The following is a 17,429-nucleotide window of genomic DNA, read 5'->3' as shown; positions in this document are numbered from 1 at the left end:
CTGGATTTCTCAGATTTTTCTCCCCAATTTTTGGTCAATCTATTACTATTTCAAAATTTTAAAAAACTGCAGTTGGGGAACATAAACAATTTTTTTTTAATTTAAAATTACCTTAGGACATATACACTGACATTTTATACACAATCCTAATTTGCTTTGGTGAGTATATCTACTGATAAATAAATGGCTCCCACTGAATTCCTGGGTTTTGTTGCTAACTGCAGTGATATGGTATGTTTGGTATGAAAGCCATGCACTTTTCTATGATTTTTCTAGGTTTTAGCTAAAGGTGTCTATGATAGGTGTGCAGTACTAGGCTGACTGGTTTGAGCATTGTGATTGCTTTGTGAACTTCTCATGGTAAGTCTTGTTGAAACACATACACAGTCTGCAATCCCACATGATCATGGGGCGTTGGAGAGTTACCCGCATTTTCCATCACTATCACTTCCTGAACTGATGCTTTGATGTATTTGCCAATGTATCAGATACACTTAAGGTGTGTCTTTGAAATAATGTAACCTTTAAGAAACACACAATACCATTTTGATCTTTCAGAATTTTTTTTTTGCATCTTTTATTTTAGAACTCACGCTAATCCAGTGGAATGATTCCAGTGACTATGTTCTTTCTTTTTTGAAACATAAGCCTAAGAAGTTCTTTACCTGAATAATTGTCATTCTCAACCCTCTTTATTCCAGCAACACTGTGCTATTCACAGCCCCATTCAACTCTTTTGGGGAGATTGCTTTCTATTCTGTAGCATATTCTTCTATTGCAGTACTAGTTGTGGAAATTATTCATCTTTTAAAGCCTAGAATGTATCTATCTATCTGTCTATGTCTACCTGAATAAATAACTAGATCTATCTTCAAAACAGGGCTGGGTTTGTGGCTGATTGGTAGAGCCCTTGCCTACATTAAGGCCTTGGGCTCAAGTCCTGGCACTCAGAGAGAGAAAAAAGGCAATTCATCACAAATCAAAACAACAAAGTAGTATTATTCATTCACAGCATTAAAGAAATTCATCTGCTGTGGGGCACAGTGGCGTATGTCTATAATCCCAGTGGCTTAGGAGGCTGAGGCAGGAGGACTCCGAGTTCAAAGCCAGCCTCAGAAAAAAAAGGAGGGTCTAAGCAACTCAGTGAGACCCTGTCTCTAAATAAAAGTACAAAATAGGGCTGGGGATGTGGCTCAGTGGTTGAGTGTCCCTGAGTTCAATCCCTGCTACTCCCACCCCCCACCAAAAAAAAATAAAATAAAATAAAATTATCTCCAATATCAAGGAATCAGAGAACAGGAACCTTCTGCATTGCTGGAGACAGTATCAATTGCTACAAATTTTTGGAAAGCAATTTGGAAATACACATGTCCAAAGCAATCCTTCCTGGTATGACTGTGTTAGCCATTGTCACCTGTTAATTAAAAATGAACACAGGAATACATTTATAAATCTTCATTGAGTAAAATGTGGGCCATTCTCTCTCTCTCTCTCTCTCTCTCTCTCTCTCTCTCTCTCTCTCTTTCTCTCTCTTATTCAGGACTAGGAAGTCAGAGTCTCAGGTGTGCTAGGCTAGGCAAATGCTCTACCACTGAACTACATCCCCAGTCCTGGTGCATTCTTTTGATGAAATAACTGCATAATAATTGAAATTATGCTTTCAAAAATTACCTGTTAATGTAGATAAAAGCTTATGACATAAGGAAAAATCAGGAAACAAAAGTGTGTCTCCAGTTTGGTTATACATATCATCTTGTGTAGAGCGAAAAATTAGAAAGAAACCATCAAAATTGTCGATGGAGGCAGTGGTAGAGTGCTTGCCTTGAACATGTGAGGCCCTGGGTTCGATCCTCAGCACCACATGAAAATAAATAAACAAAATGAAGGTATTAAAAAAAATTGTCGATGGAGGCTATGTTGCTGGAGGTAGAGAGTCAACTATGGAGTAATCCTTGGTCCTTAGGAGTCAAATCTAAGATTAGGGCAATTACTCCAGCACAGAAACATCTCTGCGGCACGCAGGACAGAGATGGTAATCAGAGTAGGTCTATTGCAAAGTGAGAGAAAGGCAAGAGAAAGTGAGATAGACCCAGAAAGAGGGGTAGGTAGATCTAAAATCCACCAAAATGATTAGGCTTAGAGATACGCATTTCCAGGGCTGTGAAACCCTGGAGTGGCAGACAGACATGGCTCTTCAGGTCCAGTGCCTGTGCAGCTACTTCTTTTTGAGGAAGTTGTGTCCCTGCACTGTGTGGAAACTGCAGGAATGCTCCTGTGCTTGGACCGCTTTGACCTTTCTGACCAGCCATCACTGGCAGATGATCACATAGTGGTCGGCTGGCTCTTGGAGCAGCTTGTGGGCACATGTGTGACCTTGGGAACATGATGTGTGCCCTTGTCTATGGAGAGAGGGAGTTAGATCCCATTCTGTGGAGTGGACAGAGACTGGTGATGAATTTCTTCTATAGCCCCACCCACACCATGGGAGAGGGGATTTTTGTCTTTATGGTGTTGCACGATGGACTTTGAGCCCTCTGGGTCGATTGCCTGTCAGGGGCCCCTTTATACAGCCACCTATTTCTCTTGTCTCTTCCTTCTCCCGTTCCTGCAAACCACCCACACTAACAGCTACGTATCAGAAGTGCATTTATCTGAGGTTTGTTTTAATTACCAATCCCCTTTACTCAGTGCATGAGTTTCCTAGGGCTGCCATAACAAAGTAACACCACGAACTGGATGACTTAGAAATAACAGAAATTTATTTTCTCGAAGTTCACAAACCCAGAAGTTTGAAATAAAAATGTAGACAGGGCCAGTTCCTTCTGGAAATTCTGTGAGTTCCTTATCTCTCTTAGCTTCTGAGAGTTGGTTGCCATATCCTTGGAACTTTTGTCTTGTAGCTGCATTCCTCCACACTCCAAGACAGCCTCCGTCATCACATGGCCTTCTTCCCTGATAGTTCAGACAAGGACATCAGTTATTGGATTGGGCTCAACTCTAACCCAGTATAACCTCATCTTAACTAGTTATGTCTGCAAAAACAAAACAAAACAAAAATAAACAAACAACAACAACAACAAAAACCTTTTTCTACATAAGATCACATTCTGAGGTTCTGGATAGACCAGAATTTTGAGGAAGCAAATATCCAGTATAACAGGTTGGTTTGTGTTTTTATTGTTATTGTTGTTGTTTCTTTGTTTTGTCTTTTGCAGTTTTGGGGATGGAACCTAGGGCCTCACACATGCTAGGGAAACACTCTACCACTGAGCTACACCCTCATCTGTAACAAGTATTTTTTTCCTATTACTTTATACTGGAAAAATAGAAACATTAAAAATTAGCCAGGCCTACTAAATAAGGTAGATGATAAAGAAGGAGCAAAATAGTTGTGACTGAAAGATAGAATGACTTTAAAAAAAATGTTTCAAACACAATTTTGGTTTTAGACACAAAGTAGCAGGGCCTTAAGTTACAACCACTAGATCTACAGTCTTCAGTCTGAGTTAGACTTCTGTCTCTCCACCTACTCACTGCAAGCCTTCAGGTAAATAACTTCAATGTTCCCAGCATCAATCTTCTCACTTGTACAGAAAGAAAAGTACAGTTATTTAAGACCTCAGCCATCTCTAGTCAGCCAACTGTTCCTTCTTAGAGGCCCAGTGGAATTATTTCACTGAGAAAGCAGAATGTTTTGCTGCCTTCTTCCTCTCCCCAGGCTGATGAAGGAGCAGAAAGGAGTGACTGAGATTTCAATGATCTACCTGTTCTCTTGTGGAGGTCAGGGTCCAAAAATAGCCCATGAATGAGTCTTTGGCTGACCTGAAAGGTTTTATGCCATGACTAGGCCAATTGACAGAGTCTGCAATGGACACAGGGAGCAGGAGGATAGGGAAACATGGTGGAAGCTTTGAAGCCAGTGGAGAAAAGTCTAGCTGGGAATAAAGGTGGCTAAGAAATTCTAGTTGTTCATTGTTCAGTGTTGGGCTATTTGCTCAGCAGTTCTATGTTACTCCCAGGACAACAACTGATACCTCTCATTTGTTTCTTAACCTTCAGTAACACTAATCAGTGTCCCATACCAGTGATATTTAGGACAGGGTTGGAGGAAAAGATGCTGTGTTCTCATCAGGTAAGTCATGGTGGGGCACCCACACATAGGACTCATATGTAAGCCTTCAAAGGAAGCAATTGAGTGTGCTGGAGATTGTAGCCAGTAATGGCTAGAAGAGCTGCATTCTGCCCACACCATGGCCTGTGTCACAGAGTTCCAGCTAATCTAATTGCCGCTCAAAGCACAAAGTATTTTAGATGACTTCTGTTTTGCATTCAGGGCCACAGTCTCCAGTAAGTGTTCAATAAACTCTGACTGGCACTGGAGTCACACATTCATAAATTTGAGGCCTCGGAGAACTCCTATTTTGATGTAAAAGTTATTTCAATGTGAAACTCTATTTGCTCACTTGCAAATCAGACTTATTCAAGGCTTTTTTGTTTGTTTTTGTTTTTTCAAATCTCACTGTTAGCCTCCTCCTTGTTGAATCTTTCCACTGGTTGACTTGATCACATTTATAAAAAGTTTGCCACTCTTTTCCATTCTGACCTCAAATATTTAGCCTTTCCTTTAAAGATTCTGAGTGTATTTATAAATCTTTTGATCCAGGGTACAAATTAACCCCTGTACACTCTACACAGGGTCCTGCAATATCTTTCTACATCTACCACTCACCCCACCTGTTCAGTGGCCTCCATCCAATGCCTGGCTTTGTTCCGTCTTATTTTGTTAAATATATGAAATTCTCACTCTCCACCTTCTATCATCTCTTCTTAGAAATGCTGCCCTTCCCACAGGCCCAGAGCTACCCTACCTTCCAACTTACTACAAACTGGACCAGCTGAGACTACAATCTAATTTGGGGTAAGTAGAATTTCTTCTAAGAACTTGTGCTTTTTTTTTTTTTTCTTTCTTGTGCTGGGGATTGACTCTAGGGCCTTCCACATGCTAAGCACCTGTTCTACTATAGAGCTACACACCCAGCCTCCTGCTACTTGGTCTAAAATGTTCATATATATCTACAAAATAACATGTATTTTTATGTGTAATAAATATAGATAATAAAATGAAAAAGACTTTCCCCATAGACGAGACTGTTCAAAGACATTTTATTTGTAAAAATGTAGCCTAATTACAATAAATAAAAAACAAAAATAAAAATGTAGCCTACAAATAAATATTAGTTGTGCCAAACAATACTTTTGTAAAAGTCCATCTGTCTCTTCGGTATACTTGTTTTGGGATATAGTGAAAGAAAGAGGGCAACTTTCAAGTTCCCATAAGGCTTTGCAAATTCTCACAAGCCTCTTCTATGGCTAGAGCCAACTGTCTTGATGTACCTTCTGGATGTAGAGAAGTCAGTGGTCATACCACATTGTAGAAAGCATGTTACTGAGGCTCAACAAACTTTGGCTAATGGAAGTGACAGGTGCACCCTAAAAAAGGTTGGGCTGATGAGTCCATTATAGAGATTATATCTGATAGCATTGGTCTTGCTTTGTAAAATAGCTTAATAATGTTAATCCACAATTTAAGGCTGTTCATGTATCATCCACAGAAGGTCCAGAAGGTGCCATGGTCTGCATTAAGGCAATCGTTGGAGTGTGCATTGTGCAGAGCAGGCCACATCTGCCTCTCCATTCTGCCTTCAAGCTCACATATGCAAATTCTACCTCTTAGCTGAAGCACAAAGAACTACATTTCCATGTTATATTGCTAACTTATTGTATGCCTATCTACTCATGGTGCTAGTTAATAGTCTGGGCCATTTCTACTATTGCTATTGTTTATATAGATATATAAGGTTCACCATTGTTTCTTATGCCAAAAAGGAACAAAAAATCCTGGGAGAAAGATTACTTCCACCAGATATGATGCTCTTTAAGTGATCTGTAAATTAAAATATATATGAGGTCATAAATACTTGTATTTGCCTAATGGAATTCTGGAAGAATATACTTGAAGCTAAGATAAGTAATCATTTACCTGTGAGGGCTGGGGAGACAAAAACTGCAAAGATGAGGGACCCAAAAATGTTTTCACTGTAAAGCATTTTACATTCTGAAATCAATGAGCTATGTGAGTGTATCAACTATTGAGAATGAAAAGAAAATCCCTCAGCTATCTGGGTGGACCCACCAAAGTGGTGACCTTGACTTTGGAATTGTGTAACTGTCATCTTCCGGCCCCTGTGAATGTTCCTTTTGTTATCCACAGTCTGTCCCACAGGTGTGGTAGGTAACAGGTGGCAAAGAATTAAAGTTTATGAAGCTAAGTGCAAACAAAGGACACCTGCCCCCCTCACTGTTCTTCTCAAAAGATAAAGGTAGCACATGAAGGATCAATTGGGTAGTGCTGGCTGCTGGAGAGGCAGGATTCAAAAAAGTCTTTCAGTGCCAAATGGAATTTTGACAACTTTAATGTTTTTTTTTTTTTTTAAATTGTGTGAAACTAGAGAGCATCTCTCTTGCTCTCTCTCTTTTTAAGAGTCTGTTACATTGTGTTTCTGATTGCAAAAATGAAACATGTCTGTTGTAGCCGGACACAGTGGCACACGACTATAATCCCAGTGGGTCGGGAGGCTGGGGCAGGAGGATCATGAGTTCAAAGCGCTGGGTGACTCAGTGAGACCCTGTCTCTAAATAAAATAAAAAATAGAGCTGGGGATGTGGCCCAGAGGTTGAGTGCCCCTGAGTTAAATCCCTAATGCCAAAAACAAAACAAAACAAAAACAACAAAACCATATTTATTGTAAAAACTGTGCGATACACAAACACACACAAAAAGAGGAATAATTCAGAAATATGTAAGTCATAGTTCAACAGGGCCCAAGTTAGCCTTCCCTATTGTCACACATTTACAAGGCAGGGAGTGAATTCCAATTCTGTCATAATGTCTACTTTTTTCTTTACCTAGGATGTGGATTGTTGGCAAGAGCCGTGGCCTCTCTTTGGAAGCAGCAAATCAGCAAGCCTATTTTATACACATGTGGCAATCCAGAGCTCATGTGGAATTTTGTTACTTGGAATGGAAGACACAGTTTTCCCATGGAAACAATATACAAGTGGTGGCTAGACTATGAGGCAAACAAGGGAAGTCCAAGTGGTCCACAGGGACTCAATGCCCACTGGACCTTATCACTCTGGAAGGAAGGAGGCCAGGTCGATTTTTGGCTTCAAAAAAGAAAATAAAAATCTATACAAAAAGTATTTTGTTTCACTGAAATATACGTATGCGTGCATACACACACACACACACACACACACACACACACACACACACACTGGGGTGAACTTTTATCAATGATTTACCTGCAGTGCTTTCATTTCTCCTTGCTTCCTCCATCACTGAGCCTGGCAGGATCCACCTCTCACCTTTATTCACAATTTCCTTCCAGCCTTCACTGCTTTTTAACCCTGACTCCATTTTTACTGTTTCATCATTCTCAACCCTGATTTTAAAATTCAAATCCTCTTCAGGTCCATCTGGGAAGTTTTAAAATTAGAACGACCTTGTGTGTAGAGGCTGGAACATAACCTTGTAGGTAAGCAGAGGCCAGCGTGTCAGTCATTCCTGCCCCTTCCCTGAGGGCTCTGAACCTCCTGGGGCTGCCGGGTGTCTGAACCCGTCCTTCTCTGGACTGTGAGAGTGACCACCAGGGCCACCACTGTGGCCACCACCACATGCAGTTGCTCTGCAGCAACCACAGCATCAAGCTGCGTGGTCAGTACTAGTGATCAGTCCCTTGCTCTGTCCTGGGCGCTGTGTTCTAAAGATTTTATATTCAAATACAGCTGCATTCTGAGGTGCTGGGGATTAGTCAACACATGTACTCTGGGGGACACAATTCAGTCATACTAAGTAATATAATCTCGCATTCTTTCTCCACTCCCTCACCCCCTGGCCCTGCCGTAGCTGGCTAAATGTCTGGCCTAGGTTCAGAAACAGGTCAGGGATGCTGGCTGATCTTTGCTGATTGCTTACCTGGGAGAAGGATGAAACTGGGTCAGGGTGGAGTGTTGGGTGGGCCTGTGTATTGGTGGCAGCAATAGCTGTCTACATTTTTTTCTTCAGGAGTGGGAATTGAACCCAGGGCCTTATACAAGGCTCTACCACAGGCAGCATACCCACTCCCTTTTCATTTTTAATATTTTGAGGCAGAGTCTTGCTACATTCCCCAGGTTGGCCTCCATCTTCTGATCCTCCTGCCTCAGCCTCCAGAGTTGCTGGATTTCCAGAAATGGCCATTGTAGACAGTTGGCACTATACCTTTTTATGTGGCAGGTACTGTTCTCCATGCTTTATGTGTACCCGTTTCTTAAAATTTCCCAGTAACCCAGGGATAAGTATTATTATTATTACCTCCAACTTATTATAAGAGGAAAACTCAGAGGTTGAAAACTTTATCCAAAGTCCTCTAGCTAGAATGCTAGCTTTGCATAAAAAATTGGAAAGAAAGACTATATTTAAAAAAAAAAACAGAAGAAAAGATGAGAAGAGGATAGGAGAAGAGATAGAAAAGGGAGGGGAAGGCAAGGGAGAGAGATGAAGCAGATTCAGATTCACAGAAACCAGAAAAGGCCAGGACTTAGCCTACTGAGAGAGAGAGAAAAACACAGGCAGCGCCGGTCTCCATCTAAGATGTACCTAGCTGGTGTCAGGGAAGTGGGTTTTGATAATTTGGGTAATAGTGCGACAGGTGTCCTCAGTTGTACTCCCAAGCTAGGGAGACCTGTGTGTACCTGGGGATAGGTGTGAAGGTGAGTCACAAGGCCTGACACACAGCCAAGAGGAGGTGGATGCTAATGATGAGGATGAGACTGTTTTCCACTCTTCTTAGAGGCAAAATATGTTGGTTTAAATCTGGGAATGAGAAACGCTGGGTGTAGAATCATTTAGTTGACAAACACGGAGTATGAACCCTGTGCTAAGCCCTGAGCTGGGCCGTGGGAAGAGGCCAGCAGAGACCAGCCCGTTCTCCATCTCTCCCAGGCCCAGCATCCGGGCTTGGAGGAGATGGAGAAAGAAGATGGGCAAAGACACTCCAGTGTGAGAAGGGCCAAGGTCATATGAGATGTAAGGGGAGCACTGGGAAAGCTACCCAGGGGGTGACTTCCATTGTGACCTTCCAAAAACATGCCAAGCTTCCCTTGCTTGCTTGCTTAATTTGCATACACATATCATGGGTCTTTAAAGTCCAAAGTGTTGTTGTAAAGCTAGGCATACAGACAGTGACGGAGAAAGGCATAACCATCTCGTTGTGGGACTTACAATGGAAGTGGGACTTATTGGGAGAGATAGACGTCAAATGGGTGACTGTACCAAGAGGTGGTGGGAGAGAAGGAACCCGTCAGAGAGCAGCAGGGGCAGAGGTCTGGGCTGGAGAGGATCCAGGGGAAGTTTCTGCCAAGGAATGTGAGGTGAGGCTGGAGGAACAAGTGGGTTCAGACCACGAGCAGCCTTGTGGGTGATGTCTTGGAACCGAGGCTCCATCCTGCATTCCTGGGGCAGTGATGGGATCTTCCTTCTAGAAAGTTCTGGTCATGAGGGGATTCCTTGCTTCTTTTAATCCCCCCTCCCCTGAAAGAGCATCAAGCTGGTACCGGCAGGAGCAAGTTGTGGAACCGCCTTCCCTGTAGCACCCCTGCCCCTGTAAAGGGTACCCACAGAGGGCAAAGGTGTAGGGGGGAGCTGAGATGGCAGCTAGAAACCTGGATGAGCAGGACACAACTACACGAGTCCCCAGTTTTCTCTTTGGCAAAGCCCACAGGTGAGTTAAAATCATGTGTCCTGGCCAGGCACTGCGGCACACACCTGTAATGCCAGTGGCTTGGGAGGCTGAGGCAGGAGGATTGCGTGCGAGTTCAAAGCCAGCCTTAGTAAAAAGCGAGGAGCTAAGAACTCAGTGAGACCCTGTCTCTAAATACAATACAAAATAGGGCTGCGGATGGGGCTCAGGAGTGTCCCTGAGTCCAATCCCAGGTACCCCCCACCAAAAAAATTATGTGGCCTATAAGCTGTATTTGAGAAGAGCATTCATAGAAAATAAAGTCTTTTCAGAAGCTGTGTTTACTTTGGGGTTTGATAAAAGAACATAAAAGGCTCTGATTGGCACTATTTAAATATTTGTTCCCGGATTGATATTTTCATTTAGGGTGAAATGAATTGGTGTACCTTATTCATGATTAACTCTGAAGCTCAGGGGAAGGGGATAATATACTGAGTTAGAAGGCAGATACATCAGATGGATCATGAGCAAAATAAAGCTACCAGCTCTTTCTCTTACTCACTAGCCCTGTCTCTATCTTGCTTGTACATTTTCAAGTGTATTAAAAAAAAAAAACATTCTTAATGCTTTTAAAGGTTGTATAACCTCAGGGGGAAATGTATACCATTGAACCACATAATAAACAGTAAATATCAATTGCCCACCAATGAAAAGCTAATGGCCTTTGAGAACACTCTACAACAGACTCCACTTAGCAACTAATATTCTCCTGCTAATGGTCAATTCACTTTCAGCAATAAGGTCCAAAGGAAATGACCTAATAATTTTTAAAGAACAAAGAGTGCAATAAATGGGCTGCAAATCGCCCCATTCTCTGTAAGCACCACTCTCATGGGTGAAATTGCAAATTGCTAATGGCCAGAATATTGGACAAATGGAGACTTTCCTCCGAGGGACCTGAGAAGGTGACAAAAGATAATGGCTTTCACAGAGAGGACTGGATGCTGGGAACATTGAGCTCCTGCCTCTGTGGCCCAGTTTGAGCTGAGAAGGTAGTTACGACGAGAAGATTGTTGAGCCTTCCCTGCGGAGTCTGGAGGCAGCTCTCTGGTTGCTTGCTATTTGTTTTAAGGGGATATTGAAGCCAGAATCAGATATACCACTGGAACTTAAAATCCCGGATCCATTTAACAAAATCCACCAACTTTCCAGGGAGGATACATAAAAATAATCTTATTTATTTATTTATTTTTGCATGTTGTTCCTTTAGGTACTTGTGAGAGGCCACCTGATTCCTGATGGTAAACAGCAAAAACTAACTTAATGACATGAAGAGATTAATTTCTATATCAAAAGGGAAAACTAGGAGAGGAAAATTAAAATATTGTAAAAAACATTATTGCAATGGAGTGAACATTTGCATTCTCCCCAGTTTCATATATTACAATTCTTCCTCTCTGTGTGACATACTAGGAGGCAGGACTGTTGGGTTATTCAGTCGTGAGGGTGGAGCTGTCATGAACAGGATCAGTGCCCTTAGGAAAGGGATACTATAGGACACTTTCTCTCTCTCTCTCTCTCTCTCTCTCTCTCTCTCTCTCTCTCTCTCTCTCTCTCTTTTTCTTTCTGCCATGTGAAATGCAGTGAGAAGACTTCAGTCTTTGCAACCCAAAGAGCATCCTCATCAGAAGCCGGTCACACGGGCACCCTGATCTTGTGGTTCCAGCCTCCAAAACTGAGAAAAATAAATCTGTAGTTTCCAAGACCCTCAGTCTATGGGACTTTGTTTTAGCAGCCCAAAGACCAAGACAATTGTAGAGTTACTTGTGGATCTCACAAATAAAGGTAAAGGAGGAAAAAAAAAAAAGGATATTTTAAAATAAAGGATCCTCCAATATTTGACTCAAATTGTCTCTTTGTCTGTTGTCCTTTACATCAAAAATTCCCTCCAAACACTTGTAGCTACTGTCTCATCCCTCTCTCTTGTGCCTGCTCAGGCATTTGACCCAAAGCTCTTTCAGAATTGCTGTCATTGCACCCACTAGGCAAACCTCAGGCCTCATTTATTGACATGTGAGAAGAATTTCAACCAGTCGACACAGTCTCCTTCCTGAACAGCTTTCTCCACTTGGATTTCATGATACCACATGCAGCGTCAGACAAATGGCCACCAGCAACTCACACTTCCTCTTCCCTTAAGAAGAGCTCTTCTGGGTGCAGCTGCTCTCAGCTCTGCATTTTCCAGACCCTTCCCTCCACCCAAGGCAAAACAATGGAATATAAGGTGAGGTGACTAGAAGTGCCTTTGTGACCCTACTCCCCATCTAGCTGCAGCTGGATGCCTAGGGTGACTTTAGAAACAGGTGACAAACCTTCTGTCAGGCCAGGTTCCTGAATGACTGGGTGGAGGACAGCCCATCTGCTGTGTGTTAGATGAACTTCAAAACTCCAGTCCAGCACCCCCAGAGTTCTGATAAGCATGGCCTCTTCCTGCTCAGATCGGGCCTTGAAAGGTGAGGGCTTTTGATCAGGGAGGAAGATATGCCCGGAATGTCATCTTGGTGGTCGGGGCCCACTCTGTGGCCTCATGCATCAGAGCAGGGGAGAAGTTTGGGGACAGTTACTATGTAAGTGGGCAAACTACAAAGCACTTATGTTCTCATCTGTTGAGAGCCACAACCAAGTCAGGATGGCGCCTGGCATTTTGCTAGAAGGAGTGGTTGAGGGGTAGCACCAGCGAGCCATTAGGATGATGATGGTTAAGTTAAGCTGTGTATAATTATTGGGATGATGGCTGATTGCTGTAACTGGATGATGCTGGATTGGGGCAGGCTGTGTATTCAGTTGTGTATATGGACCTCTGCTGTCCGGCAATAGGGCGGCTCCTGCTACCTCGGGTGCCCGCTACTTTTGAGTTCTTACGGAGTTCCCGTTGAGTTCCCGTTGAGTTCGCGTGGGTTCTGGAATACAGTTCGTTCCTGCTTGAATCTACAAGTGGCTTGTGACCTCCCGATTATTTGTGCCCGGCCAGACTGCGGCACTCATCCTTTGCTCCTTCTTCTTCTTTGACCCCACCTCTCATCCTTCCATTCTCTACCCCATCCACCCTACATTCCCTTTGACTTTCTTGAATCTTCTTTGGATGTAAGTCTTCTCTGAATCATGAAAAGTTTCTATGAAAATGTTTTCCTCTAGCGCCCAGCAGAACTTTATGAACTCTGTGATCCCTGGCAAATAGTCAATTTTTCCTGATGCCATTTTTCTCCAGTAAATGAGAATGATGGAACATAATACAGGGCTGTTTCCCATTCAGATAAGAATGTCCTGTAAATATCAGAGTTGTTGACATTTTGGTAGAAATCTGTTGGATTTCTGTAATGAAGGTAAACCTCACAGTATTGTGAAACTCATTCTTATGAGCTCATTATGTGCTAAAATCTTGGTTATCTAGAATCATTGGAGAATGGACTGTTCCAGAACTGTGCCTGGCTTCTGTGCTGAACTGGATTTTGCACATTGGGATAGAAAGTCTGTTCTTTTCCCTGTATCTATCTCCAAGGAATTCAGAGACAGAGCTGTGTTTAGGAATCCCGTGCAACTTTTTTGTATCCCAATGAGGACACAGGAGAATTTGCCCAAAGGGGGTCAAGGCTGACAGCTCTCTCTTGACCTTTGATCTTCTACCAAACTGGTTCTGCCGGGGTCATCCCATTTATCATTTCAATGCACATTTTCCCTGATTCTTGGGTTTCTTGTGATTTCCGTCCCAGGGTTGTTATAGAGAGCCTGTCCCAGGAAGGAAAGAAACAATCTTTCCAGCACCGAGGGCCACCAGTGGCATTTATTTGGGGCTGGTCTCTGGGCCCTGAGAATCTTGCTGCTCGATACAGGCCCATAATTAAATTCTGGAAAAACAAATACCTACTCACTGGCACAGGAAGTTGGGCTAGTTCCTCCCTCTGTCTATTCAAATGGATGACCTTAAAACTCCAGACCATAGATAAGCAAGACCATGGTTTAGGGAGAACTTTTAGAGACCAGCCAGGAAGCCCTGTGTGGTGCTGATGAACCGGGCTCTGAAGTCAGACCAGTAGCTCCACATTCCAGCTCCCACTTACTTTCTATGCCCCTTGGGCAAATCTCCTCCTCTGTAAGGCAGCAACAAGGCCGCTTCTCACGTCATAGGGGTGTTGTGAAGATCTCATGGGCTAATATAGTGGTCCTCCCTTATGGGTGGGGGAACATTCCAAGACCTCCCATAGATGCCTGAATCCTTAGATAGTACTGAACCCTATATATAGGGTTTATCATAGGTACATGTAAACACATGTACCTATGATAAACTTTAACCATAGCACCTTGCAGCTTGTCTTTGGCATATCCAAATTATTAGCATTCCTACTGTTACGCTTTGGGGGCCTTATTAAGTAAAATCAGGGTTACTTGAACACAAGCACTGTTAATTCTGACACAATTGATCTGCTAATCGAGAGAGCTTCTAAGTGACTAACAGGTGGGTAGCATATACAGCATGGATATGCTGGACAAAGGATTGATTCACGTCCCAGGTGGGGCAGTGTGAGATTTTTGACAGGCTACCCAGAATAGTGCACAATTGAAAACGTATGAATTATTTTTGAAAATTTTCCGTTTAATATCTTTGAGTCACAGTTGATATGAATAACTGAACCAGCAGAAGAGTGGGTAAAAGGGGTCTTGCTGTGAAGAGCTAGAACAGTTCCTGGCATTTAGTAAGAATTAGTAAGTGCTTTATTAAATATGTTTCAGAGCACTTGCCACTTGCTTTGGTAATGGGCCTCCGGTGCCTCTTAGGAATGAGGAATTAAACCTTGGCTACACACATCCTGCTTTGAAATGTAACTCGTTTTATTGGTTCACCATCGTGAACCCAAGATAGTGGTCACTTCCAGTGGACCACCATTCTGTTCTTCCACATGCTGTGATCCTCCTGAACAAGAAAATGGTCTTCTCCTAGTGAGACGAGATGGGATCTAGTTTTCTTTGGGGACTTTCCCTTTCTTTCCTTTCATCTTTCTTTCTTTCCTTCTGTCTGTCTGTCTGTCTTGTACTGGGAAGTGAGCCCAGGAGTGCTTTGCCATTAAGCTCAACCCCCAATTCCTTTATTTTCTTTTGAGACAGGGTCTTGCTACATTGCCCACTCTGGCCTTGAAATTGTGATCCTCCTGCCTCAGCCTCCCAAGTTGCTGGGATTATAAGTGTGCACCACTACATCTGGCTCTTTGAGAACTGTTAAGCCATTATTTCATCCACCCTCTTCGTGGTCAACTTGTGCTAAGTCCTGTCTGAACTCTGAATGCCTCCTTTTGCTGGAGGGCCTCCTTTTCTCTTCTCCTGGATCTCAAGGTAAGAAGCAGTGGTGACTAAGCTCCTGTATCTGTGAGCCTGTGTCTCTTGTGCAGAAAAGAACGTGACTCAGGCTCCTCCTCTGGAGCTGGAGAATTAATGTCTAATCAGACCATCACACCATCAGCAATCCCATTTGACCTGAGGACATCTGTCACCGGGGAAACAGATATCCTAGATTATACTGACTTTCTACCAACTTACTACTTTAAAGATAATAATCACTACTATGAATTTTATGTATGTCATTTCCTTTCTTTTCTTTATAGCATTTGACATATATGATACATCAGAAATATATTTTAGACTTTTGCATGTTTCTGAACATCCGATCAATGAAATCACACTGGATGTGCTTTTTGAGTCTAGCTTCTTTAACTTGATATTCCTTCAGGTCATTAGTGTTGCCTGCAGTAGCTGTGAATTCACTGTTCTTTGTTATTCTGTCATGCCTTGTACTCTATTATGTTGCCATTTATCTATTCTGCTATTGACATCTTAATTATTTCCATTGTTAGCTTGCTTGCTATTAAAAATCCCATACATATTACCTGCTGCCTTCATGTAAAAGTGTAATAGTCCTTATTGTTACGAAGACTATGGGAGCTACTAAGTGACTTTCTTTACATTTCTTCATGTGGGCTTCACAACACCTCAGGATGATGGTTCTTCTTTCCAAGGATGAGAAAAACCGGCAAGAGCATTGCTCTTACCTTAACCATAATTTCTCTTAGCATGCTGGGTAAATGACAAATTCATAACTTTTTTTTATGTACTTCATAGGGCAAATATTTCAAGGCAATCAAGTTGCTTGAATTTCATGGAGGAAAGTTCCCATTAAATAGGACAAGATGCCTGACTCTTGTGGCCATGTACAGGAGGCAGAGTTCAGAGTTCAGAGTTCAGAGTGACAGAGTTCACCAGCCATCATACATGCAGGAAAAGAGAAATCAGCTAACATTGTAACAAGCTGCTAAGGCTGAGGATGGACTAGCACAACCTTATAGAACCCTTGAGCACTCAGACAGAAGGAAATTGTCACTCACAGGTGCTTCTCCATGGGCTTCTGCCAGGTGCTTAGGATAAACATTGGGGCCAGGACAGGAGTTCAGAAAGAGGTCTCCTAGTGGTGCAGGCCCACAGAGAGGTTTGGCTAACACTATGGGGAAGGAGGAAATCCACTTTCCTCCTTGGACCCTTCATGCAAACATCAAAAGTTCTAAGCCACTGGGGAAAGGTCAGCCTACCTTCCCCTCCAAGATGTCACTAAAGATTGACTGTTTCTGGGGAAAGTATAGAAGTCGGAGGGCCTCCTCTACCCATGAAAGAAGAACGGAAAAGAAGTGTGGATCCAGGGCCCTATGCCAGTGTTTCAGTTAACTTTTGCATTGCTGGGACCAAAATACCTGACAAGAACAACTTAGAGGAGGGAAAGTTTATTTGGGGCCCACAGTTTCAGAGGTCTCAGTTCATACAGAACTGACTCCATTGGTCTGTCCCCAAGGTAAGGCAGCACATCATGGGGCAAGGGCCCAGCAGAGGAAAGCTGCTCAGTTGGTGGCGAAGTCAGGAAGCAGAGGGGGCAGGGAAGGGGCCTCAGGGCAGATGCACCCTTCCAGGGCACACGCCCAGTGACCCACCTCCTCCAGTCACGTCTCACCTGCCTGCACAATTACTCCATCCAAACTAGGACGCACTGATTAAGTTGCAGCAGCTGTCCCAATCGAATCATTTTACATTCCTGCTTTAATACATGAGCTTTTGGGGAAACACCTCATATCCAAACCATAACAACCAGTATCTTTAGATGTCCTCTATCATGGGGAAAGAGAAGAAAACTCCTTCATCAGTTTCTCCTGAGAGATCCAAGGCAGAAATTCAAAGCTGGAAGTGGCCCAGCCACAGAGCCAACCTAAGGATGTTGAGGCTAGACTAGGGCAACAGAGAACCCCCTGAGACCCCTCTGATCCTGACAACATGCACCCTGCAGTAATAATGCCCCCTAGAGAAAGTGCAAGTGCATAGAGAAAGACCTTCCTTGTGACTCGGTGGGCAGAGATAGCCAAAAGCCAAGGGTTGGGTAGGCGTGGCCCTCACCCCACACCTGAAGCAAATGGCAAAGCTACACGAATCTGAGGCTGGTGGTTCACCAAAAGAAACCATGGCAAAAACCAAACCCACTCAGCTCCTGGCTCATCTTCTCCACACTCATGACCTATTGAGAGTTGTGCCTATTTCAGATATAAACATTATTGCCTCCAG

At 43.1% G+C, this 17,429-nt stretch overlaps 1 long non-coding RNA gene across 1 annotated transcript in view; it reads right to left on the bottom strand.

Annotated features, from left to right (window-relative positions):
- Positions 1–2,737: 2,737 nt before the first annotated feature.
- LOC120886567 (uncharacterized) overlaps positions 2,738–17,429 on the bottom strand; it is a 90,872-nt gene continuing 76,180 nt past the window's right edge. Inside the window, exon 4 of the long non-coding RNA XR_013429544.1 lies at positions 2,738–2,952. This is a non-coding gene — a long non-coding RNA (uncharacterized LOC120886567). The remainder of the gene's footprint in view (positions 2,953–17,429) is intronic.

This window comes from Ictidomys tridecemlineatus, chromosome 13 (genome assembly GCF_052094955.1).
Source record: "Ictidomys tridecemlineatus isolate mIctTri1 chromosome 13, mIctTri1.hap1, whole genome shotgun sequence".
Lineage (NCBI taxonomy): Eukaryota > Metazoa > Chordata > Mammalia > Rodentia > Sciuridae > Ictidomys > Ictidomys tridecemlineatus.
This window is presented reverse-complemented; position numbering and strand designations above follow the sequence as displayed.